This window comes from Ictidomys tridecemlineatus, chromosome 2, assembly GCF_052094955.1.
Source record: "Ictidomys tridecemlineatus isolate mIctTri1 chromosome 2, mIctTri1.hap1, whole genome shotgun sequence".
In the NCBI taxonomy this organism is placed as follows: Eukaryota; Metazoa; Chordata; class Mammalia; order Rodentia; family Sciuridae; genus Ictidomys; species Ictidomys tridecemlineatus.
Genome location: NC_135478.1, coordinates 50,981,536 through 51,006,642, shown reverse-complemented (window position 1 = coordinate 51,006,642; position 25,107 = coordinate 50,981,536). Strand labels below are relative to the sequence as shown.

Here is a 25,107-nt window from a genome sequence, read left to right as displayed (position 1 = left end):
TGAGCTTAATTAGCATAATGTTTTCTTGAAGTTTATCCATGTTGTAGCATGAAAACAAATTTTCTACTCACGCTTCCTCCCTCGTTGAGGTTGTCTGATGTTGACTATAACTGATTATTTTCAGTGTACTTCACCCTTTGTCTCCCTCATTACCTTAGGATGTCTTCCCCTTTCCTTATAGAACACTTAGCCATACTGACCTATGTTGTCCATGAGCACAGGAAACAAGGTGGAGGGCTGTATGAAATAATTTTACAAACAGGGCATCTGTAAAAAAAATAAAAATAAAAATAGAGAACACCAGAATTATGTAGTGAATTTGACTTTTGCTATCATCCAGATAGTTGAAAGCACATTATTATTTTTTCACTGAAAATATCTGAAATCCAATAAACCACTGTGCAGGGGGACAATACTGGCGTCTGTCTTCACATGGTTAGGTTCATCTGAATTTGACTCATTTCTGGGGAATGATGATGATGGCCAACATACTGGGCATTGGGCTCTGAGTTAGAGACAATTGACATGCTTACTATATAGGTGTCATGCTCCAGAGCCCATACCTGTGATGCATTCCTTGGATAGGCAATGCAGTGGTAGGTCAGATTCGGCCATTACCTATAGGGAGCCTATGTTTAAGTGAGTGTGAATCACCTTACTGTGAAGCTGCATAGGGAACTCCTGCAGGAGTGGTTCAAATACTAACAGCAAAGGGACACTCAGTCTTGTCTATTTGGGAGATCCAAAAGGAAATAACAATCAGAATGGATTTTAGACCCTGGGTCAAATATTTGTAGTGGAAGAAAGAAACTGAGAGATTGGAAAAGGAAAGTAGACAGGATAGAAAGAATAAGAAGTAGCTGAACTGAATAGGGGTGGAAATGAAGGATACTATGCTACCATAGAGGCTGTGGGTGGAGAAAGTCAAAGTGGATTATGAGGACATGCAGCCTGCAGGACCAATGGAAGGCACAAGCAGGCCTGAGTGACCTTGAAGAGGGTGGAATGTTTTCTCTCATATGTGGAAGCTAAAGAGGAAAATAAAATAAAATAAAATAAAAACAACAAAAAGAAGGAATTTCAGAAAAATAGAAAGTAGACCAACAGAGTAGTGAACGGGGATGGAGAGGGAAGGAGGAGGGGAGTCCAAGGGAAGTCCTGGTGAACAAAATTTACCAAATTATATATCCATGTAGAATATACCACGATGAATACACTTTTATATGTAATTATAATGCACTAAATAAAAATAATAATAATCATGTAAGGAAGACCAGTAGAGCAGAGTAAGGGGGTGGGGGAGGGAGGAGGAAAAGGAAAGGGAGGGCACTAGGGAATGAGTTTAATCAAATTATGTTATGGGCATGTCCAAATATGGCACAATGAATCCAATTATTATGTTTAATTATAATGCACCAATAAAACATGAAAAAGCTATTCTATTAGAATGGCTGAGGAGGAAGCCAGTATTGTGTTAAGCTAAGGAGATGGTAGAGATTGGATGCTCAGATGATTCTTTCAAGAACTTTTTGGTTAATTACAGGAGAAAAAGAAGTTGGTAATTTAAAAGTTCATCCTGGGTGAATATATGTTTGTTTGTAAGAAGTAGGAAACAGAATAATTTATAGAGGAATCAGTAGAAGGGGAAAAATTGAAGATCCAATGCAGAGAGGAGAGATTTTTCTAAACCATAGAAGAAGTTATTTGTGGGAGGGGTTTGATTCTACTTTGTGTGGGATTTGAATGCTTAACTCTCAGTTGTGTTATAAAAGAAAATGTGTGGTAGGAAGAAGTACATGGTGACATTTCATATTCTTTCCCTTGATAGATGTCTCGTTGAGTTTTGCCAAAGACGAGTTTAGAAAAAACAGTGGAGAACATGGTGTTCTCAGGCCTAATCCTGAAGAGTTGCATTCTCCCTACTGATGTTTCTCTTTCCTCTGATTCATCCTCCCTTGGCTCACCTTTGTCCACTCCACTTTCTTGATACCTGCCACTTTCAATCCCTGGATTGGTTGCTATTGACTCCTGGCTTTTTTCTTTGTCCTCTCAGCTTCAGATCTTGGCTGCCCAATTTTGTCTCAACATTTAATTTGAGTAAATCGATCCATAATGATTGCTTTTCTTGGCAAGGCCTGGATCTTCCTTTTTTCATATCCTGTCCTCACAGTAGCCCCACTGTGCTTGGCCCAGTGGATGCCTTGGGACTGTCACTCCAATGTCTTATTGACATCTGCAGGGCACAGAAAAGGAAATAGTATATTGGAACAAAAGATCCAGGAAGAAGGAGGAAAATATTGAAGAAGAATGCAGTTGAAAGGGTTAGACTAGAATGGAGGAAGAAGGTTTATCTTCAGAAAGGCTGTGGGTGGAGAAAGTCAAGGTGGATCATCAGTCTCCCAAGGATGTGGAGAAGGAATGAAGATTCTGGAAGATGGAGGAGGGAGAGATTAAGGGACTTCTAGCACAGCATCTACAGAAGCCAAAGGTCCAACAGGGAGAACTAAGTGTCAAGCAAAAATAAAGATACCCACCCCACACCACCAAATGAGAATAAGTGAAGCCTATGTATTCTGAGCTTGCTAGAACCAGGGAGTCACCACTATCACATGGAGCTGGGAGACCCAGAGGCAAGCAAGGAGAAAAGAATTTTTTCAGTGGAAGATAAAGGAAAGGCCTCACGTGTCCTTGGCACAAGTGGGTTGACCAGAAGTGGGTCATCCTGTGTAGTTGGCCAGGGGAGCTTGTATAGTTTTCTCAGGTTGGTCCTAATTTAGAAGTAAGGAACAAAAACCGGGGAAGCTGGCAGGTATTGGTAAAGAGTGACTGAGCCAGTTGGTGCAGATGTGGTAGTTTGGCTCCTGAGATTGGTTGCTACAGATTGTGGGTCATTGTTTTAGATCTAGCCTGGCTAGTGTCCATTGCATATTCAGTCTCTCATGGGCTGGAGTTACAGTGGCCGTTTTCGCTGTGTATGTGTGTGTGTGTGTGTGTGTGTGTGTGTGTGTGCGTGCGTGCATCCACCTTGTGTAGTACACACTTTAACTTGTGGCCTGGCCAGATCTGAGTTACAGCAGACTCTGTGCCATGCCAGGTGGCAGCAGGCCAACACTCTGTATTTCCACAGACTTTCACACATCCCCCTTCAGTAACTAAGAAGACTGGCATCTATACAGAAAATTGGAAACCACATTTTTTATAGATGTAAACTTTTATGGAAACATTAAAAGTAACTCAGAATGCTTTTCTTTTATGTTTACTCAAATATAGTTCTCAATGCAGCCCTGGCTTTTGAGAAGCCTAATTACTTTCATATACCATGAACAGTCGATAGAGCACTGGGAAAAGTCATACCTATAAACTTATATTACTTGAGGGAGACTATTTGGTCTTAGAAATATTAATGCAGCCCCTCTCATATTCTAGGTATTAGTTTTATTTGTGAAGTAGAATTTGATTGAGTTTCTGACTCAACTAAGAACGTGCCAGTAGAGAGGATTTTTCTACATTGTCTGACTCTGAGTTCTTAATTCTAGAAACGTCTGCTTAGAGACAGAGTAGTATATTCCTTAAAAACCATACCTGACTATCGTCCTGCTTTGTTCTTAGGAACGATCAATAGGATAGAGTAACAAAAAGTCGAACATGGCATCAGACAATTGTTGGATGGTGGCAGCCATCCCCAGTTAACATAGAGCTGTAACATACTACCAGAGTATGCTTTTAAGTCATTAGACTGTTAATTGTCTTAGATGGGCAGCAAAAACTGAAAATTGCCAATATACATAGCTAATCAACCCTCCTGGGTTGGGGATGAAATCCTGGCTGATTATCAGGATCAGATAGAAACTGATCCAAATGCATGCCTACCTTCCTCCCTCCCTCCCTCCCTCCCTCCCTCCCTCCCTCCCTCCCTTCCTTCCTTCCTTCCTTCCTTCCTTCCTTCCTTCCTTCCTTCCTTCCTTCCTTCCTTCCTATGGATTGAACCCAGGGGCATTCTACCACTGACTTACATCCCATCTTATTTTTAATTTTGATATAGGGTCTTGCTAAGTTGCTCAGGCTGGCCTCCAACTGGTAATCCTCCTCCCTCAGTCTCCTGAGTTGCTGGGATTAGAAGTAGGTGCACAGTGCCCAGCTCAAGTGCCTTTCTTTGACATTGCATGTGCTGTTTAAATAAATATCCCAGGGAAAATTATTATAGAGGTGTCAAGTCACCTTGGTTGGTGCTCTTCTTTACAATATTTTAATACAATATCAGTCCAAAGCAATACTTTCTTTGGGCTACCTGATGTTATTAGGACAACAAAAAATGATCTCCTACCTCTGCCCCCTCATCAGTCTTGCCTGTGGCCTCCACAGTGCAAAGAGAAGGGGGTATAACTAAGGTTAACCAACTGAAGAGCACTATGTGCACCAGCAGAGCAACTCAGCATGTGTCCTGGTGAAGATGAAAGACGATAGGGCTACTTTCTTCCAGAACGTTCACAGTCCCCTCTAGAATTTGGAGAAAGGCTCTCGTCTTGGGGATATTCAAGTGACAGGCAAGCCACTCATTGTCCCAGAATGAACCCTCAGTTCTGAATCAGGCTTAGTTATTTCTGCTACAGTTTATTTCTTTCATGCCAGTCACATCCACTGGGACCTTTTCTGTGGCCATTAAGGCAGTGCTGTGCCCCAGACCCAGGTACCCTCTTGGAGTCCTGTGAATGTTACAGGCTGTTAGAGGACAGGATATTATGAAAACTCTACTCTCTCCAGACTCTCAGCCTTTTTTTCCCTACATTTAGCACTTTCCTTTCTTAAATAATCGAACTTTATTCCTTCTGTGAGTCTCTATTACCACATAAAGTTTGCATTTCTAAGCGTCCTTGCTTCTAGATATGGCTATGTAGTTAAATTCTGGCCAATGAGAATGAGAAGTGGTAGGTAGAACTTTTAGAAATATCCTTAGAGACTAGAGGCCTGCTGTGACGGGGATGGCTGGAATGTCATCTTGGATTATGACATTAAGGACCATGCCAGAGGTGGTCACATAAAATCTGAATACAGTCTGGGTTTTAGATGACCACAGAGCCAGTGGTCAGACCAGTTCCTCATTTTTGTCTATTAAATATATTTATACTTGATTTTTAACCAGTAGCTTATATATATTTTTCTTTTGCATCTCCTCTAGAAAATTATCGTGGTTATCTATAGTGAGTATATGTTTATACATAAATACATAGGTGTGTACATATATATGTGTGTGTAAGGATGTGTAAATGTGTATATATACATATACAATCACGCACACACATATTCTACTTAATTTTGACAGGATGCATAGTTTAAAATGTTATAAGTATATATATATATATAGTTTCTAATTAGAAGGTCATTTAGATAAAATAAGCTATTTTAGCAAACTCTTCCAAGGATAGTTTTGAAATCTGATTTTTTTCCCCTCATACATTATAAAACTAACACATTGGAAGGTGTTTCCATTGACATATAAACCATGTAATCAGAAGGACTGTAAAAACCCAAATTAATTCCCTTAAATCATTGCATTATGCAAGGGGCACATCCTCCCTCTCCTTCACTGTGCCCAACTCTCTCTTTTTTCAAAGCCAGATGATTTCCAGGGATTTTGAAAAAGTCTACTGTGATGTAGAGCCAGGTAGTTCCCCTCCAAACAGTACAAGTTAGAACGAGTCAAAATTGAATAATTCCTTTATGGAAAGCGCTCTCTTCCGCAGTGTATTTGAATGAACAAACTAAAGAATGAATCTCAGAGGTCTCATTTCATTTTCCTGTTTGCCATTTTCATCTCGCTTCACAGCACGGCATACTGAAGAGCTACTGATGTGGGTTCCTCATGACATGGGGAGGGCTCAGAGCTATACCTGGGGTTTGAATTGTTTCCCTGTAAGGATTAGACTTCATATGCTGGTTATTATGTGTGTGTTAGAGTTTGTAGCAAGTGGATTTATACAGCTCAGTGGATGTTTTTCCTTGTTGATATTCTTTGGGGACTTTGGTTGGCACCAGTGCCTGCTTTTGAGGGCTCCTTGCTGTCAAAATAATGTGAACACCAGGGAAGGAAAATATGCCTCAGTTTGTTAAGTCCATCATCTTCCTCGATGACTATGTCTAATTAGGTTCTAGGGGTTTTATATACAAAAAAGGCAGGCCTCAAAAGCAGAGGTTTGTGCTCTCGTTTTATGGGGGGCAAAGGGAAGGAGTTAGGGGAGCAGAACTTCCAAGTGTCTGTGAAGTGTCCATTCAGTTTTTCAGAGTTGTTGAAAATACATGGTATTTGTAATGGTAATAGTTTGAGGTTGTTGTTGTTGTTGTGTGTGTATGTGTGTGTGTTTGTGTGATGCTATACTTTTATTCATATTCATATTAGTGAACTTTTATTCATATTAGTGAACTCAGTTCTTCAGAAAACTTTTTAGAGATTTGTCTTATGTCATGTGGGTTGTACGTGTTCAAACTCTGACTTACCACGATCCTGGTGGGTACTATGCAATGTGGACTTTCTTTGGATTTAGGTGAACTTCTGTGACAAAGTAATAGCATTTTCCAGATTCAATCCGTTCTTTCTCCTGTCTGAATCCTACTTAGGAATATCATTAGCTTCCTCCTCCTGGAAGCCTTCCTTGATTCCCTGGAGGACTGAGTTGAAGACTTTTTTTTCTCAGATCATACCATATTCTGTGCTCTCTCCCTCTATGTTCAAATGTGAGCTGTTGAGTTGTCAATGTCCTTCTTCAGGCTGTTCCTGACAAGAGGACAGGACCTCTGGCTTATTCACTTTTGGAGCATGTGTTAGTCAGCTTTCTGTCACTGTAAGAAAATGCCTGAGATACACAAGTTAAAGCAGGAAAGGTTTATTTTGGCTCATGTTTTTCAAGGTTTCAGTCCATTATGCCCGGGGCTTTGTTATTTCTGGACCTGTGGTGAGGTAGAGCATCATGACAGGGAGTGCATGGTAGAACAAAGCTGCTGACTTCATGGATTTCCAGTGCTTAAGTAATTCCCTATTGCAAGGCAGGCACCTCTGAAAAGGCTCATTAATGGTTTGGGATATTATTTACAACATTAAAGCAGTTTTCTGAATGTACATATACATTATGCCTTATTTCCTCCTAAGTGCATGGTCTCAGTGGAAAATAAACAATAAATCAATAACATCCTCAGAATTACTGGAAGAAACAGCATATTATCTGTTATTCCCTGCAGATGGAGTAAGGAGGTGATGGGAAAGGAGGGGTTCTGGTTTTTCACTGTGACAGTCAGTGACAGTACTTGTACTATGAATTTTGGCTAAGTTTTAAATCCATTAAGCACAACATTGAGTTTGTGGATAAACTCTGAACTAGTTTCTTCTTGTATCTTAAGTAATTTTTTTTTAAGTACTGGAGATTGAAGATTTGCACTTGCTAGGCAAATGCTCTACATTGCCAGGTCTTCTTTTCTGTTAAGAACGTTTGCTCTGAAGTATCCACAGAGTTTTTCTCCTGTTGCAAGACTTGGATAATGATAAGGAAAATAGGATTCATAATTAGTTTTGAAATTTTCTGAGCTTTGCTACAGTTTTAAATGGTTAATTGATGAGAAGACACTTCTACTTTTGTAATTTAAGTTTTCAAAGAGCAAAATTAAAAGGAGATTCTTATTAGTAGTCTAATAAGATGTGTAGTTTCCTGGTGGCATCATTGTTCCCCTAGGTCTGCAAGGCCAGAAACCCAAGTTTGTAAATTTCACCAGAATGGAGAAGGGCCAAGGCCACCGATTTACAGTTATTTAATTCTTAGCAGGTGAAATAACCTGAAGGGGAGATGCCACTAAGTCCAAGGATAAACACAGAGAGACAGAGCACAGAATATGGCCAAATCCTGGAAAAGGGGCTCCTAATCATTGCTTGAGGGAATCAAGGGAGGCTTCCAGGAGGAGGAAGGCTAATGAGATTCAGCTGGGAGAGAGAACAGATGGAATCAGGGAAATACTATTGCTTAATCCTAGAAGTTCACCTACACTCCATGCCACTGTGTTCATTTTCTAAGAAAAATGTAGCTGTCAAGTTTTATTCATGTCCACTGGCCAGCATTTCCCCAGTAAGAAGTCATTTTGACAAATTAAATTAGAACCAGTGTTTATATAAAGGTGGGGGGAAACAAGTGGTACCATATACTATTAATAGAAGTTTAGATTGCTACAATCTCTTTGGACAAGAACATCAGCATTATTTGAAACAAAAATGTGTATATCCTTTGCCCTTTCAATTTTGTGTCTACAGTAGATTTATCCTAAAGACAAATCCTCACAAATAGGCAAAGTTATATGGAAAAAATATTCCTTGTAATATTGTTTATATCAACAAAGGATTGGAAGAAATGTAAATGTCTATCAAAAGTAACTGGTTAAATGACTTAAGGTATATCCCCACGATTTAAGATCATGGTGCTGTTATAAAGAATTATGTAAATACATATAATGTGGAGAATTATCTCCAAGATCTTATTGAGAGGAACTAAAGGAGAGAGAAAAGTGCATATAATGGGCTTCCTTTAATTGTATTAACAGAAGGAAACACCAACTTATATGTGATTCTGTAAAGTGTGTTACTAGAGTCAAGAAACAAGTAGTTGGGCAGGGAAGGACTGGGTAGGAAGAGAATTTACTTTGCATCTATTTCAGTGTATTACCCTGTGCTTGCATTTTTATGTGAGGTTGACATTGAAATCATACTTTGCTTAATGACTAGAATATGTCATTAAGCATGTCATCATGTGAACACTTTAAAGTACACTTACAAAAACTAAGATGGGTAAGGGGACTAGGGAAGAATAGAGGTACTTTGGATTAGACAGAGGAGAGTGAAAGGAGGAAGTGGGTATAGGGTTAGGAAGAATAGAAGAATGAATTGGACATTATTACCCTATGTGCATATATGATTACACAACCTGTGTAACTACATCATGTATAACTAGAAGAATGAAAAAATCATACTCCATTTAAGTATTATGTGTCAAAATGCATTCTACTGTCATGTATAACTAATAAGAACAAAATTTTAAAAATAAAATTATAAAAATTATAAAGAATATCTGATATCATGTAAAAAATACAGCTAGTTTAATTTTAAGTGACAGGAAACAAAAGTGCATGTATGAATGAGTAAACCTTAAGAAGAGTAAACACATCTATACTGAGTTTTAGTGATACTTGCATGACAGAATACATACACTAAAACATACCAAATGTATATTGTGAGAATGTTATAGTGCATAAATTATGTGCCTCAATAATAATTGTATCTGTTGCTGTTACTTAGTGCTTTGCATTCATGCATATAATCTTTTTTGTTGATTTTAAAAATTTGTTTTAATTAGTTATACCTGACAGTAGAATGCATTTATGCACTTTGATATAATAGATGGGGTATAATATCTCATTGTGACATTTCCATTTTCTAATGAAAAACTAATAAATATTTTTATAGAAAATACAGGAAAGCACAAAAAAGAAAATAATTTTGTCAACAAATCTTACTGCCCACTGTTAAATTTTTCATATGTATTTGTATTTTTAAAAGTAGATATTTTGGAAAAATTTGAACCAATGATTTCAAGCACTTAACATTTCATTAAATATTTCTTCATGACATCTTAAGCTTTATTGAGGCACATGATTTATGCACTATAACCTTCTCACAATATACAATTTGGTGACTTTTAGTGTATTTACTCTGTCATACAAGTATCACCAAAATTCAGCTTTAAAACACTTCATCTCTGTAAGAAGGAGTGATTTTTTTTTTAACCACTGTATAGTATTACCCTATACGGTTATACTGTGCAATACGTGCTACACGTTATTTATTCAGCCAATTCCGTATTATTGGACCTTTCAATTATTTTTGTTTTCTATAAGTACAAGTAATGTAATGACAAAAAAAATCTAAGATGGCTACAATGTCACTAGGTTTGTAATGCTACAAGACTACTATCCTAATGTGGTCCATTCTTAAGCAAAATGTCATTAGGTAGCACATGACTATAGTTTCCATATGAATTTAAATTTAGCACAAGGAAAGTGGTTTTCTTGCTTAATATTGTTGCTGATGATCTCCTGCCAACAGGACCTGCTAAGTAGAACCTTCAGGCCCCAAATAGGAATATCTCTCAGGGAAATGTCTATTCCCTGGATTCACATAGATTTTATTATGCGGCGACAGTATTGTATCTGTGACTAGTTTGCCTGTGGCTGGACTATGGATTTGTAAACTTGAGAAATGTTTAAGTCCTATAAGCAACATATTTATGAACCACACTTAGTATAGATCAACTTTGTTGGAAATTATAATTGGCAGGGGAATTTGTCCATGTGCAGAGCCCTGGCTCCCACCCCAGAGATTCAGACTTGTTCTGGGGTGAGATCCGAGAGCCCCATCATCACAGGATACATATGCAGATGATTTGCATACTGCTTCTTGGCCCTTCTCTTCCTCCCTCTTCTTTTCCTCCTTCTTTCTCTTTCCTTTAAGACTTTTAGAGAGGTATTTTAGAATCTGTCTCTAGCTTCTGAAGACATTTGACTGTGTGTCTCCTTTATTAATGATATACATTTTAAAGAAACAGGTAATAAATTGATAGCAATTCCATCCATTAGGAGTCAGTTGATATTTAGTAAATATAAAAAGCAAGAATAAAAATACAATCAAGTTCAGTTTCCTTAAAGACTAAGCAAACAACTCCTCCAAGGTGCCCCACTTGTGATGAGACCTGGATTATTTCATGTATATTCATCTCACCCTTGATGCTTCTTGGTCCAAGTGGGTGATGGAATATGGCAATTTGTTCTTAGAGAAGAGCAAGGGGAAAAGAACACTTAAGTTTAGATAGCTGAACTTTGAATTACTTTTTTAAATCACAACTGCTTTTAAATGGAAATAGCTAGGAAGGAGAAGGAGTGTTGGAAGAGGAGTGGAAGGAGAGAGTCTATGCAGTGCGTGGGCTGTGTCCTGCTTGCCACCAGATACAGATTCAACTCTTGGCAAGCTGTGTGATCTTGGACTTGAGATGGAATTTCTGACCCCTGTTCCTGTGAAATAAGATTCCTCAAGTTACCACAGTCATGTAACTGGAGTCCTAGGCCAGAGGCCCAACTCCAAGGGTCCCAAATGACCAGGTCTGACCACTTGCACCAAAAAGCCAAAGAGATGAATGGTGGTGAAGAGAGGAAAGAGATTTATTCTCCTTGTGGCCATGCTGGGGAGAAGAACAGACCAAGGACTGAAAATGTGTGACTCTCTGAGCAGCTAACAATGCCTTGGGGTTATATAACAAAGGTTGGGGGCTTGCACAGCTGCAATCTTGGTCAGGTCGTGATCTGGTTGATCATTCCCTCAGGATGGTCTTGCTGGGCTTTATTAGTGATTAGGAAGTTGCTGCTGCCTGGAGGTGGGCATGTATTTAATTTTGAGGTATAATAGGAGACATCAGGACAGAGAGAAAGGGGACGTGGGACAACACAAGAGTGGCCATAATTTAAAGTCCACTTGCACATGGATTAAAAATCCAGATTTGTCACTTTCACATGTATTGATCACAACAAATTTGAATTTTTTAGTTTAATTTAAACCAAGTTTTAGACAAAATTGAATTTATTTAGTTTAATTTAAATCAAATTTTTGCCCATATCTACACCAACATGGTTCTATATTCACAAATCAGAACCCATCAGAAAAAAAGAAGAACCCACTTCCCAGTGTTGTGGTTTGGATTTGAAATGTCCCACAAGAGCGCCTGTGTTAATGCAGGAGGTGAAATGATTAGATCATGAGAGCCATAACCTATCAGTGGATCAATCCATTTGATGGATTAATAATTCGAATGGATTACTAGGTGCTAACTGGGCGCAGGTTCATCTCTTCGGAGGAAGAGGTCATTAGGGGTGTGCCTAGGGTATTATGTATTTTGCTCCTTCTCTGCCTCCTGGCCTCCAGGAGCTAAGCAGCTCTCCTCCACAACACCATTCTGCCGTGATGTTCTCTCTTATCTCAGGCCCAGAGGAATGGAGCTGGCCTACTATGGACTGACTCTCTGAATCCATGAGTAGAAATATGCTTTTCCATGGGCTGGGGATGTGGCTCAAGGGGTAACGCGCTCGCCTGGCTTGCGCGGGGTGCTGGGTTTGATCCTCAGCACCACATAAAAATAAAATGAAGATGTTGTGTCCACCAAAAACTGAAAAATAAATATTAAAAAATCTCTCTCTCTCTCAGTCTCTGTCTCTGTCTCTGTCTCTCTCTCTCTCTCTCTCTCTCTCTCTCTCTCTCTCTCTCTTAAAAAAAAAGAAATATGCTTTTCCTCCTCTAAGTTGTTCTTTGGGTATTTTGGTCACTGTGATGCACAGCCAACACACTAGTAATGGTTGACATTTCCAGTTACAAACACAAAGAACAACTAAAAACACCATCTTAGATCTTGTCTCTGCATGAAAGATCTTCATGTATAAATACCCATAGCTAAGATATGGCTAGTGTGTTCCTCTTCATTGCCATCACTCTACCCTGTTTATCAGAGTGTGTACTTCTTTCTCTCAGTAAAATCAATATGTGTTTCACTTTGACATGGATAAATTCCTTTCTTCAACAACATCAAGGATTGCCATGCTCTGAATTGAGATCTACCTCCCTTTTGGGGACCTCCTGAGGACCCCCTTTCCAGTAACATCTCCAACTCTTGTCATAAGATGTTTATCCATCAGATCTGTTGTTCCCAGAATTCCAGGTGACTGCAGGAGACAGTGACTCAGAGAAGGAACACATCAGAAAGGCAAGATGGAGACGTACCTATGTGTAGCCTGTTTTTAGTTACCTATTGGACATCTGCAGGTCCAAGTGAAGAGTCAGGGCTTTTAGTAAAGCAGGCCCTAAGTCCCTGTTTCAGTCAGCTTTGCATCACTGTGACCAAAATACCCAACAAAAACAACTTAGAGGAGGGGAAATTTATTGGGGGTTTAGGGTTTTTAGAGATCTCAGTCTATAGGCAGATGACTTCATTGCTCTGGGCCCATCTTAGGGAAGGGCCCAGCAGAGAAAAGCTACTCAACTCATGGCAATCAGGAAGAAGAAAGAGAGGGAGTGGGGAAGAGGCCATAGAGAAGATACACCCTTCCAGGCACACTTCCAGTGACCCACCTTCTCCAGCCACACCCCCCACTGCCTACAGTTACCACCTGGTCAGTCCATTCAAACTAGGATGGACTGAAGAGGTCATTACAGCTCTCATAATCTGATCATTCACTTCTGATCATTCCTGTATTAACATAGGAGCTTTGGGGAGACTTCATAGCTAAACCAGAATAGTCTCTTTTACAGTAAGAGGATAAAGTAAAAGAATATGCAGATAGTCTAGCACAGTGCCTGGGCATTTAGCAGAAGTTCAATAAGTGCTAATTATATTAATAAAGAGCAAGAAATAGAGGCAGGGATGATCAGTCTTATAGACTTGTAGGCCACTTGCTTCAGCTCAGTGGTGCCATTTATCAAGAGATCTGAGTAATAGTCTGGAACCTATTACTACCTGGCATTTTGTATGACCTTGAGGGAATCAACATCAAAAGTAATTGAGCCTCAGTTTTCTCATTTGTAAAATGAGACAGTTCAACTGCATAGCTTCTAAGGGCCTGTTCATCGGCACTGCTATATTTTACTCTTAAACTATAGGAACAAAACAAATACAACGTTTAAAACAATTATTTTCTTTATACTAGTGAATATTAAGCAATTACTTTTCTTTCATAGAGCTTAGATAGAATAAAATATTCCCTCTGAGAAATTTGTGATGTTAGGCAAGATGTTTGAATTCCTTCATCTCCACTTACTCTCCCTGGTTGAAGGTGAAGCTCAGGGGAATTTGTTTGTTCAATCTCTTAACTTTGAAGTTGGTTGACTTAGAACACATCTGTCTCTTTGGATAAGTAAATAACTTGATGAACAAATCATGAGAAGTCATAGGAGTTTATTTTATGGGATTGCAGATCTCCTACCCTGCCCACCTTAATTTATTCCTTTTGATAGGACTTGGAAGTGGAGGAGGAGGACCTCAGATGCATCTTCTTCCTCATCCCTCTGCTGCCAGTGTACTCTTGTGGGAGGAGCCCCAGGTGGCTTCCCCATTTCTCTGATGTTCTGATCCTTGGTCTCATGTTTAAATCTCACCTGTGTACTGTGAACCAGCTTTCTTCAAATGTATTTCATGGAACAATTGTCCATTGAGGTGTTTCATGGGAAGAAAATTCTGTTGGTTTAAAATGTATCCATGGGAGGGAGAACTCAGTGGGAGGGAGAACTCTTGCCCAGGGCTTGATCCCCAGTACCAATAAACCAAACCAGCCAAACCAATAAAAAATACCCAACTTTCAGAACCCCAGTGCATACTAGCATATTAAAGGTTTTGAAAAGAAGAAACAGAACTAGACTTACTGAAGTTTGGCCTTTTATAAAAAAAAAATAGTAAGACAACTATTGATAATTGTTATGTTAGTGTTCAATAGAAGGAGTTTTGAGAAATACTTTCATAGATGGAGAAGTTCCCAGGAATTGATTCTGTCCTGTTACTTACAAACTGATCACAGAAGAAGAAAAAAATAAGTTGCCAGAGATTTGTTTTGAAATGAAATTGGAGTTAGAATTTATGTGTTAACTTCATGTTGAGATGTGCATTTGATTGACAAGCTTGGTTTAATTTGTAGATATTTGCAATGTGTTAAGAGATTCTTCTTTTCTTCACTGCAAGACTGTGAATCTCAGAATTTCATTTAAATATGCTGTTATAGAATGTGTAACTACTTTTGGATCCAATTGAAAAATAATGCCATACAAGTCTATAAATAAATAATTAAAATTGTGTATTAATAACCCTAGAGTGAGCACCACACTGGCCATATAATATAAATAATTTCAGTAGAACTCCAACGAAATACATCTGAGTCTGGCTCCAAAAAATTGCTTTCTGAAGAGCAGAAAGGTAAATTTATTTGAGTCTACACATTTCTGTTTATACATGAACATGTTGTTATAAAGTTTCAGGAGCATTCAAGTATTGGATATTCTTTTCTAAAACTTAGAAACTTGTCCAGAATTAGGTGTCACTCAGCTTTAGTGTACTCTCATATGAACTGATATTATATTTATTGACAAATGGGCATATAATCTCCTTTCAGGTATTTCAGCTCACCTAGTAGTAAATGCTCTTTTTTATTTTCTAATCTTGCAAAGTTAAAGTAAAAGGGTTATTCTAAGATGGTTTTGTGGATACCTGAAGTGATGCAGAACTCAGATGAAGGCAGCACACGCAGAAAAAATAAATTCAAAATGATTTGTTTAGATTAGGTTTATGTGCTCCTGTAGTTTAGTGGAGTGAAACGAACAAACAGCAGTAATCAGAGAGCCTCTTGCCTAAAAACAAACATATTGCCCAGAACGTTAGGGCATTGCTAGACATTACATTGTAAGGATTTTCATTCCGTAGTAGCAAAAATTTTAAAAAAAGGTAATGGGCTAGAGGTTGTAGGTGGTGAGCTAGCATTATCCGGAAGTGAAATGGTACCTCTTGGATAGCAGTTGTACAATGCAATGCAGGCCTTTGTTATTTTATTTCTTTTGCTTTTTCCATGTTAGGTGAACACATAAAATTAGAGGAGATAATGGGATCTGATAAAGTTTTGATTCTAAACAAAACATTCAAATTGCTTAGTTGCCAGTTGTCAGTATTTAATATAAAATGCATTTTGGGATGCCAAAGGTGACAGTGACTAATGACCTAAAAGAATGATTGATCCTATATGTTTGTTCATTATTTGAGATGATCTCTTCCTTCCTCTGGACCAACAGTTATTGCCTGCCTAGTTTATGGATGTGTGTTTGGCAGGTGGAGCAGGATGGTATTCATCACAGATCTCAGAGGAGTTTCCCTATTGCAAGGAGGTAATGGGTGGTGGTATGCTGGTCAATGTTTAATTGGCTCTTAGAGGGTAAAAAAATATCCTATTTTGTAGCACTTGTGAATTTCTGGAATTCTGTGACACAAGTGTTCCTGCCATGGCCAATTTTAGGTCACCAACCCATGTCAACTGGCTTACAAAATTTTGAAGAATTTAACAAGTTAGTCTCATGAGCAAGTTTGAGCTGGCTCCAGCAAACTCCTGCTAGGAGCTTTCTTTGCCCCTGGTCAGTTTGTGGGGATGTTTCCTAGAAGGAACTGTGCCTGTACTTGGACCTGTGAGGTATATGGATAGTCTGGAGAATGCCTTTAAAAAATAGCAGTCTCTGTATTCTTTTTTTTTTATTGGTTGTTCAAAACATTACAAAGCTCATGACATATCATCTTCCATACATTTGATTCAAGTGGGTTATTTAAGATCCCTTAAGACCAAATTTTGTAATTCTTCCTCAGGAAGTATTTATAGTATGGAACATATTTTAATTTTATGTGATGAAATGTTTTAAAGTTGCTATTGATATTTCCTAGTATGCTGGCATGATCTAACTGCAATGCTTTTACTACAAACAGAATTAGTCTACAATATTAAACAATGGCGATGGGAAGAGTTGATTTTGACATATCCTACACAGGAACTTGGAGGCACTATCACTACATGAATATGGTTTCACTGCCCTACAAAATCTTTGTAACAAAAACATTGTATCAGGACAAAACACAGAAAACCTTAGCATTCCAGACAGGGGTTGGCAAATATGACCCACCAGGAATAATGACTATTTTGATGGATTGCAGCCTAAGGATTTTTTTTTTGCATTTTTAAATGGTTAGAATTAAAAAATTGAAAGGAGAATAAATTGTGACACATAAAGATGATGTGAAACTCCAGTTTTAGTGACCATAAATAAAGTTTTATTGGAACACAGCCTTGTCCTTTCATTTACACCATCCACCATCTGTATCATCATATCATCTCTGGCTATTTTGGTGGTCCACGGGAGAGCTGAGAAGTTGCAACAGAGCCTGAGGGCCTGTGTAGCCTGAAATGTTTATTATCCAGTCCTATACAGAAAATGTTTGCCAATCCCTGATCTAGGAAATAAGTCTCTGAGGAAATGTGACTGGCTAGTTCAAGGTCCTGTACAAGGATTGAAGCCCATAGCAATAGGAATGTGAAATTCATCCTTAATGAAATTGAAAGGATTGCATAAAAAAATGGAGAGGAACCATAAACAGCTTGTGAAAATTCCTAAAATATAAAAAACAGTAAGATGAATAACAAATTTCTCACTTGGCCCAAATCACTTCCTTTCATTTTCTTTTATAACCAAATACTAAGAAAGCTTCTCACATTTCCTAGTGTTGATGTGTTCCCGAAGATGCTTGCCTCCTGATACAAGGAGCCTATTGCTTCTGACTTGGGTCATAAAGCTGTGTCATGGGTGATTACGAGGGTTGGTTTTGGAATCAAGCAGAAGGGGTTCAAGTCTAAGCTCAGCCAATTTTTTGATATGTGGTTGTGGACAAATTTCTTAGTTTCAGTTTTTTCACTTATCAGACACAGAATTGTTCTGAGATTCAGGGAAGATAATTAAATCAGTACAGAATCTGGACACACTGTAGGCATATAATGAATATTACTGTAGGCATATAATGAATATTGTTGTTTTTTGGATTGGGGAATTGAACCTGGCGGTGCCACTGAGCCATATCCTCAAGCCCTTTTTATTTTTTATTTTGAGACAGGGTCTCACTAAGTTGCTTAAGGCCTTGCCAAGTTGCTGAGGCTGGCTTTGAACTTGTGATTCTTCTGCTTCAGCCTTGAAAGCTTCTGGGATTTCAGGTGGGAGCCACCACACTCAGTTATATGTTGTTGTTGTATTTATGTGCCTCAGTGTCTTCCATACATGTACATGTTTATCTTTCAAGTTAAGATTTTATCCTTTTAATATGAACAGAAACAAATATTTACTTTGACCATGTCTTGACATGTCATACAAGCTCTTCTTACCCCAAATACTTTATCTCCAGGATATTGTATTGAAATGAACTAATGTTACTGTTCCAGCCTTAGTCAATCAATGTTTTAAACTTAGGTCTTAATATTTTAAACTTAGAAGGTGTGTCCCCATTCATTTCTTCCCAAGAGGAGACTGCCCTCCAGTGGAAATAATTCTGGTAAGGGGAGAAAAACATTTTGGCAGTTAAGACTATTCAAATGTTTTATCTTAGAATATGCCTGCTAATAAAATTTAAACAGATCTTCAGGGGAGAAAGACTCTAATATTCCCCTAAATCCCCACCTCTGATGGCTTTCACCAGCTAGACCTCATTCCTTTCACCACCATGAACCCCCTGGCATGCAATAACAATTGGTTTAACCAAATGATTCTCCACCAAGTTGCACATTACAATGCCAAGGAGCTTAAAAATATCCCGATTCCTGGGTTGTGCCCCTCTAGGATGGAACCTAAGCATCTGTAATTTTTTTTTTAAATAAAGTGTCCTCTAGCTGAGCACAGTGGTATATTCCTATAATCCCAGCGACTCAGGAGGCTGAGGCCAGAGGATTGCAAATTCAAGACCAGCCTCAGCAACTTAGAAAGACCCTGTCTCAAAATAAAAAATAAAAAGTGCTGAGGATATAGTTCAGTGATAAAGCACCCCTGGGTACTATGCCCAACACTGCAAAAAAAGAAAAAGAAAGAAGTTTCCTCTATTCCTCTATATATTTGATGCCAAGGTGCAGCCTGCAGCTAAGATTGAGAATCACAGTTTGAAACCTTGAGATTTTTAAATAAACTTCTTTTTAAACAAACTACCCCCCCCAAAAAAAAAAAAACAAACAAAAAACTGCTCTTATGTTACTGTGGCGTTTGCTCCTATCAAGCATTCAAGAATGCAGCATTTCTTGTCAGCTGCTTGTACTGGAGTCTCCTCTCCAGGGAAATCTACTGATACTATCTTATTTCATTAGCTGGTTAATAAAGAAGAATCTTTTAGGTAGTAAAAGGTGATAAGAAATGAATCTTTGATACTTTTCTCACTGTAAATTTCACTGACAGATTCCATTTAAGATCAGTAATCATTTTGGACTTTGATAACCTTATGGCTAAACTCTGTGGAGGTCTTTAGGTTCACTTGTCAAAAACACATTAATATAGTCCACATTTATAAGAGTATATTTCTTATGTATTTACTAAATAGACACATATATTCTGCTAAATTGTGTTTAGTTCATTACAGATACTTTATTAATCTAATCATTTACTTAAATAGGAATTGCTATTCAGTTGAAAGCAGGCTGATTAATTTTGTTATGTATAAAATAAAAATAAGCACACTATCTGCCTGCCGAGGTTGTTAAGGAAAAGGGAAGAGATAATAGATGTAAAACAGCCTAGAGTCTGGTACCAAGGTTGCTATGGTAGTGGAATAACATATCATAAAGGTAAGAACAGGGTTGCTGGAATTAGTCCTCCTGGGTTCAGATCTCATCCAGAGTCATGTCAGCTCTATAATGTTTGGCAAATCACTTACCCACTTTAAATCTCTATTTCCTTACCTGGAAACTTTTAGCCATCTTTTGGGGATAGGTGGTGAGAATCAAATGAAATAATGTATTTCATGTGCTTATCTCTATTCCTGGCATATGGGAAACACATTTTCCCAGAGTGAAATCTGAAGAAAGTCTGTGTATATGAGTGGGCGAGGGAGGGACAGAAAGACAGAGAAGAACACTTGGTGTGATGTCCCTGAACCAGCAGCATCAGCAACACCTGGGAGATCCTGTTAGAAAAACAGAATCTCAGCCACCAGCACAGAATCTCTAGAAACAGAATCTGAATTTACAAAGATCCCAGTGATATGTGTGTACATTTGAGCAGCACTGTTTTAGTGTGGCAAATACAGAGCAAAATTGTCACCACTCCCCTGCCATGCACCCTTGGTGGGCATCATTCATCAGTCAGGCACTCTGTCCCACCAATGCCCTTCCTGAACAGCCTCGACTGGTTGATGGGGATTGTCAGGAGAGATGAAACCTCTAGCAGAAGAAACTTGTTGCAGGGAAGTCGTGGCTTGAAAGGCAGTGTTGCCAAAATAAACTCGAACTCAGGGCTCTTCATCTCAATCCAGTAATATATTATACATTATTCTACACTGTTCTACACTGTGTAATATTATTCAATAGAACCAGCTATTGTATAGTTGGCTTTGTGCTACAACAGGAAGGTGAGAAGATGAAACACACTAAGAGAGAGAAAAAAATAGGATTCAATATTAAGATGGAAGTTGAAAATAAATAGGTTAAAACCAGATAAAAATGTTACTGTGATTAGAAGCCAAAGCTCTGTAGTAATCTTTATCATAATATTGGAGGCATTGTGATTTAAAAATTATCAAATATATTTCTTTATTGGAAAAAGGAGATTATTCATTCATTTTATTAAACTCCAAAAATTCAATTCTTGAATTTTTTTTTAATTAAGAAATTTTTTTATAACAAAGGCTCATATAGTACTTGAAGACGAAGCTGCTGTTAAGGGGGCCACTGACTCCAGTAGGCAGCATTTCACAAAACTCACTTTGGATAGAACACAAATTATAAAAATACTGGTTTTTGCCTCTTTCAGTGATTTTTGCCTGACATTTTAAATTTTAGATCTGGAAAGAGCCTGGAGGTGGCATAGAACCCAGCTTCCGCCTTTTGGGAAGAGGGAGAAAATTTTGTTCATCAGAGAGAGAGAGAGGGAGGGAGAGGAAGAGTGAGAGGGATATGGAGATGTGGTCTTCCTGGAGCATAGATGAAAACATCATCCTAATACCTCTGAAATTTATCTTAAGCATCACGCTTGCTGTTGCACCGAGGCTGCTAGACATTTTCTGACTCATTACTCAAATGACTCATGCTCCATTTAGTGTAGTTGGGATACATGGAGTAGTGGCCAGATCCAACTGAGTGAGTAAGCTACTGGCCAGAGTTTCTTGTATTTTGTTACCTGGGCTGTTAATTTGCTAGAAATCTCAGGATGTTAATGTTCCTCTGAAGTGGCTGGCTGACATCAAGAGGCCTCTTTCTCCACTCAGGAGAATGTGCCAAGATTTCCCTTTTCAAATAAGAGAGTCTCAATTTCCATATTTCAAATTTTCCCAAGCTGTAATGATAGTTTATTTAACAGACTCTATCAATTTTATATGCATGTCTGTATGTGGGGTGTGTGTGTATGGATATATATGTATGTGTATAAACGTATGTATATGTATTTATGCATGCATATGTGTGTATACATATGCAAATACAGGTATGTATAATGTATGTGTGTATGAATATGGGTATATAGTATTACTTTAAACTAACTATAAGCACTGGCTTTGACATATCTAGGAGAGAATAATTTTCTCCTCAGTGCATTAACTTAGTCAATATACACATCATTTTTACAGTCAGGGCATGTTTCTGTATAAGTGTGCTCAACCCTCTATTGCAAGTGATAGGTGAAAGGATAATTGAAGATGTATCAAAACCAGAAACAAAGATCTGTGATACCATCTCTTGAAATAATAGAGAAGGTCAAATTATAAGACCACCTCCTTTTGAGGAGTATTTAATTTCTTCATCTGTAATTTACTTCAGGTCCAAAAAGATGTTATTAAAAGAAGCCATTAGGAATTAGCTCTTTCTAATAGTAAAACATGAAATTTTGAAATGTGTCTTTATAAATATAGGCACATGTACATAAATTTCTCATGACTCTCTTCATTAGTTTTAGAATATTGATATAAAGATCAATCACATGGCTATTTTATTTTATATTAACTTTTGAACTTGTTTTCTCTTAAATTGTTCTTAAACTATCCTTTTCATGAAAAAAAAATGTATTTCCCATATGATATAAACCAAATTGGTTAATTTCCAGCAAAAGAAAACGTGCAGGTAATTTTTAAGAATAAAATCTTTTATCCATATTAAACTATAGCCTGAATTACAAAGGACAGGTAATAGAAATATTTAGCAATTGGATACTTTAAAATCACTACAGTTCTTTATTCCTTTCTGTGTATTTAAATGTCTGTTTCCTAGGCTGGGGTTCAAAAATAGGTTTGGAAGACAGGTTGGTCACTTTTCACCATCTTACCCCTTAGTGCATGAAGTTGAGCTGGAGCCATCCAGAGTAAGTTAGATATGCTCAGTCTTAGGACTTTGCGAACTTAAAGTATACCTGTAACCTTTTTTGAAGAGCTTACTATGAAACTGGAGTCAACTGGAATTATTAGAGCAATTGAATACATTATATATTATTAGGGGAAAGTAGGAAAATTGAAGTTTGTTTTCATAGTGGCTAATGATTCCAATGTCACTCTAAAGCTAATGTCATTAAGATGACATCTTGTTTTTATAAATGTCCTGAGGTAGCTGGATAATGACATATGCCCATTTAATTGAAATAAATAACAAAGTTTTCTAACCAAATTTACATATCTTATAACTTTTTAATGAGAAAAGTGAATGCTATATTTTTTTTTACATTTTCAAGTTTTTAGGTAATTTGAAAGCAGGCTCTGCCATCAGATTCAATGCAACATTGGCTACATTTTCATTAAGAGTTTTATTATCTTAGTGTACCTCTATTAAAATATTTCTGCACTTCCACCTAAACATCCATAATTTAGATAATTATGGAGCAGTCATAGGCTTTAACTTGTTTGTTTTTTTTATGAGTTAAGGGGAGAGGAATATGGGTAGCTTTTAGAGATTTGGGAAATATGTATACTTGGTTTCTCAAATTGCTACTAAAATGCATTTCTTAAATTTACCCTCTGAGAGCTTGCTCCCTGAATTCTCTCCATGTTCATTTGGTGGGAACTGAACCATTTCGTGCCAAACTCTGTCCTGGTGACAGGATAATGCCCAATATATACTTGTTTAATAAGTGAATGACTCAATGAATAAGATGTTATATATGTCAATATTCCTACATTTTAAAAAAACAGCATACAGATGTTTTTCCATATTTAGATCTTTATTTTCAGATAGGGATCTACAAGTTAAATATGTTGTTATCCATATCTCTGGATGAGACCTGTGTGTGTGTGTGTGTGTGTGTGTATGTGTGTGTGTGTACAGATATGTAATTAGACCAAGAGGCTGTGGGAAATGAGTAGGACTACACACTTTCAGACTTTCCAAACTGCCTGGTAAAATGTGTATTCATAGAACCGGCTCCAGAGGGATAGGTTTCATCAGCCACCATCTCTGTTACGTTGCAAGCCCTTTTCCCATTACTTTTCTATTTTAAATCTATTCCTCTGCCCTGGCTGATTGAAGCTTTCTGAAATGTGCCAGGCAGAGAATCTCACTTCTCCTCTCAGCTTGGAAATAATAACATCTTCACATTTTCATGGCCTTTTCCAAAATAGGGACCTTTCATTTATGCTTCGCTCTCAATTGAAATAAATTGATTAACGTCATGGAATTGTGTTTCACTATAGACCTTTTGAAACTAAAATCGGCTTTTCTGATGTAGGAAGGGAACAGATTGTCCCAGATTTCTTTATGCTCCAAGGATTCGGGCGGGGGGGAAGGAACTGTTTTATCATTACATGTTATTGAATCCTAAAGAATTATCAGGTTTCATTTCTTCCTTTGGCTTGTGTTTTTCCCCAGAGCATTCCCAGACACCAGACCCTGGGCGTTTAGCAATCACAGAGCTCTCTCTGGGACCCCTCTTCATTGCTGCCTGATGTTTCTCTCATATTTTCCATCTCCCTATCTTTTTGCCCTAGGAAATTTTCTGTACCTGGCCATTCACTTCTTATATATATATTTTTAATTTTGCCAATCATACTCTTAACTTCCAGTGACTGACTTGAGTATTACACTGATTTTGCAGTTTTCATGGCCCTTTGCTTTGGTGCCCCTCCATCTCTCACTGTGCCTTTGACATTGCCTGTACCTTCACTGAAACCATTCATGTGTACTATTGGGTTATTCAGCTTTACATTACTGTGACCAAAATACCCAACAGGAACAACTTAAAGGAGGCAAAATTCCCACTTTAGCTCCTGGTTTTACAATTCCAGTCCACACTTGGCCTTCTCCATTACTTTTGGAACTTCATGGTGGAAGGTATGGTAGTCAGGATAGAGAGAGAGGAAGGGGCCAGGGAAAGATACAGTCCTCAGGGCATACCCCAGTGACTTACTTCCTCTAACCCTGCCCACCTGCCTACAGTTCTACCAACTCCAAGGGGTCCATTCAAATTATTAAACCATCAAGTGGATTCATCCACTGATTAGGTCAGAGCCTCCATGATCCAATCATTTTCTAAAAGCCCCATTTCTAGAAAGTGCTGTATTGGGGACCAAGGCTTTAGGAGACATTCCAGATCCAAACTGTAACATTCATTGGAAATGGATTCTGTTTTCTGCTGGATGAACAACTTTTTCTCAACTTAAAAGTGCTGTATTTTTTGCATTTTTCTAAGACTTAGAATTTACTTCTGTAATATCCCATTTGAGAATTCTGTGTCTATTGCTTCCTATAAAGGTTAGTTTCTTTTATGCTGTGGTCTTCTCCTTTCTTTCATAGTTTTACATGTTTGACTATTGAGAGTTGCATCTACCACTAAGTAAATCTGTTTCTACAGTCTTTGATGTGTCTCCATGCCATGGGTTGCTGACCACAGCAGTCTCCCTAGACTATCTCACCAGGTGAATTTTCTTTGTGTACCTTTCTCTAATGTCTATAGGGGAAAAAACGTTTGTCTTTTGTTTGGTAATAGAAGTCTCTGGCATCAGGACCTCAACCCACATTTCTGATTTTCCTATTTTAGGACATTTTGGACATAAGTATTATTTCCCCTAACACACTTTTCTCATCACTGTCTCAGCACTTGCACCCATCAGACTCAGAGGCGTGTTCCTGACTACCTGCTGTCTTCTTTCTTAGGTAAGTCCTGAGAACCCTTGCTCCTTCACCTCTTATTCTGAACCTCATTACTTACTGCCTTGTCTCATGTTTCCCTGACTATCTTGTCTTACCTAGAAGATGGTAAGCTCTGTAAATTAACATTTTAAAAATTTGTCCTTTAGCCATGTGTTTTGT

At 38.0% G+C, this 25,107-nt stretch overlaps 1 protein-coding gene across 15 annotated transcripts in view; it reads left to right on the top strand.

The window, feature by feature from the left end:
• Positions 1-25,107, top strand: part of Fhit (fragile histidine triad diadenosine triphosphatase) — a 1,362,797-nt gene that overhangs the window by 608,245 nt on the left and 729,445 nt on the right. For 3 of the 15 annotated variants that reach the window (XM_078038546.1, XM_078038545.1, XM_078038556.1), the window contains one exon: positions 24,893-24,951. The exons of 11 other annotated variants lie outside the window; for them this stretch is intronic. The gene's annotated coding sequence lies outside the window, so the exon portion shown is untranslated. Of the gene's footprint in view, positions 1-17,747; positions 17,845-24,892; positions 24,952-25,107 lie in introns of all 15 variants that reach the window. One more of the 15 variants, XM_078038548.1, reaches the window with a different exon arrangement.